This window comes from Chrysochloris asiatica, unplaced genomic scaffold (genome assembly GCF_000296735.1).
Source record: "Chrysochloris asiatica unplaced genomic scaffold, ChrAsi1.0 scaffold00031, whole genome shotgun sequence".
In the NCBI taxonomy this organism is placed as follows: domain Eukaryota; kingdom Metazoa; phylum Chordata; class Mammalia; order Afrosoricida; family Chrysochloridae; genus Chrysochloris; species Chrysochloris asiatica.
This window is the reverse complement of record NW_006408549.1, coordinates 5,927,092-5,929,601: the sequence shown is the minus strand read 5'-3', so window position 1 is coordinate 5,929,601 and position 2,510 is coordinate 5,927,092. Positions and strand designations below refer to the sequence as shown.

At 35.5% G+C, this 2,510-nt stretch overlaps 1 pseudogene; it reads left to right on the top strand.

The window, feature by feature from the left end:
• The first annotated feature begins 1,915 nt into the window (after positions 1–1,915).
• On the top strand, positions 1,916–2,222 carry LOC102816567 (annotated as a pseudogene).
• The last annotated feature ends 288 nt before the right edge of the window (positions 2,223–2,510 follow it).

Below are 2,510 nucleotides of genomic sequence, written 5' to 3'. Positions count from 1 at the left end.
AGAGTCCTAACACTTCATGAAACCCTAATCCTAGGCTAGACCTAGCCATAGTTCTAATCCTAGCTCTAATTCCTTACTCCTACCTCCCCACCCCCAAAACACCAGTTTCTACCACTAATTATACAGTAAAACTCTATGAATGTTGGATGTTGGAATTTTTTCTATTTTGGTCACCACTGAATACCAAACACCTAGCAAAGCTACCTGACCTGAGATGGATGCTGAATGTATTATTTGTTAAACAAGTGATGCATTGGTTGGTTGGTTGGTTGGTTGGTTGGTTGGTTGGTTGGTTGGTTGGTTGGTTATGTGCCATGGAGTCAGTTCCGACTCATAGCAACCCTGTACAAGGTTTCCAAAGCTGCAAATCTTTACGGGAGCAGAAAGATGATGTGTTAAAGTAGTTTAATCTCCATCTGACTCTGCTAGCCCTTTTTTCACAATACTAACTCCAAATATGACCTCATTCATAATTGTAGGAGTTTTTTTCTAAATGAAGGATTACATCTAATTGTATCTCATTTGTATTTACATTTGCAACCCATATTAATGAAACAAATAATACATTTGACCAATCAAAATTTATCTTTAAAAAAAGAAATCAATCTAATACCAAGCTTATAGCTGAATTCCTGAAAACCAAGCTTATAGCTGGATTCAAGACATTTTTCTTTATGAAAAGTAAACATTTATAGTAAGAGAAAAATGGTCACCATAGTCTCACTAATATACTAACATGCTAAGAAGAACTATTATTGTTTTCCTTATTGCTGTTTGAAGTATGAGGAAGACTACTAACACATTGTAACTAAAAGATATATGTTGAATACCAGTCATGTTAGAGATATAATGGAGAATATTACTCTTCTGCTCTACCCGTCTTTAACTGTGATGGGAACTGCCAAAGAAAGATAAATAACATGTGCACATTTATCAGTAAAATGTTTCTTTCCAGAAGTTTCTAAAAAGTCATAATCCAAGGGGAAAGCTAAATTTGTGAAATGGAATTTGGTCAGGAACAGATTTCTTAGTAACAATGCACAGATTCTACCAACAGCCTTTCTCTCATAATTTTGTTTTGTTTTCATCACATGGGTTCCTTGACTTCAATTTTTTACTGTTACCTCCTCTATCTACAACTGTATATGTATACAATTTAGAGTCACAGATTCATGAAATTTATATTCCATTTTTATGTTGCTACACAGACTTTACATAGATAATACAACCTTGTTTGCTGAAAGCAAAAAGGGCTTAAAATACTTAGTGATGAAGATCAAAGATCACAGCATTAAGGATGGGTTGTACCTCAATATAAAGAAGACAAAAATCCTCACCACTGGACCAACAAATAACAACATAAGTGGAAAAAAGATTAAAGACTTCATTTTACTTAGATCCACCATCAATACTCATGGAAGCAAGAGTCAAGAAATCTAATGATGTATTGTTGTTGTTGTTAGGTGCCATCAAGTCAGTACCAACTCATAGTGACCTCATGCACAGCAGAACGAAACACTGCCCGATCCTGGGCCAACCTCACTATACTTGCCACACTTGAGCCCATTGATGCTGCCACTTTGCCAATCCATCTCGCTGATGTATTACATTAGGCAAATCAGCTGTTCAAGACTTCTTTAAAGCGTTCGAGAGCAAAGATGTCATTTTGAGGGTTAAAGTGTGCCTAACCCAAGTCATGGTATTTCCAATAGCCTCATATGTATGTGGAAGTTGGACAATGAATAAGGAAGACCATAGTAGAATTGATGCATTTGAGTTATGATGTTGGAAAAGAATATTAAAGTACCGTGGACTGCCATAAAATCAAACAAATCTGTGTTGGAAGAAGTACAGCCAGAATGCTCCTTAAAAGCCAAGATGTTGGAGATGAAGGAAAGGGTGCTGGGTTTGAAATATGGCGGATGATGTGGACTAGCAACAAACTACCAGTACAGTAGAAGAGCCTCTTATCTGGCTCAGCCTGAATGAGCATATTTATGTGAAAATGCAAAATGACCGAGAGCTTCAAGGAAGATTACCTGTTTATGAGCAACATTTAAATATGATATTGGGAGATGTGAAAGAAACTGTGACTACTATAGAAACTGATGAAGAAATATATGAAGAGATACATAAATCAACAAAATGGAATATTCCTATGTTCTTTGCTCGGGGAGATGGTGTTATACTAACTGGTTGCTCCTCCATTGAGAGTTGGCTGAAGCAAAGAATGTATCTTGTGTGGAAAAGAAGAGACTTTATACAATTGCTTCTTTAAGATAGAATATATTCAAAAGAGAAACGTGTGGAAAATTTGATATTCAGAAATGACCAAGGATTCTTCCACTCTTGAAATGAGTTGATTTGCAAGCTCATAAGCTAAGTGACAGTTTTATTTTTTCTCCAGCTCTTCCAATAAATGTAATAACAAAAATAAAGAACTGTTTTTTTAAATAATAATAATAATAATAAGCCAAGATGTCAAGACTTCATCTCTCATACTTTGGACA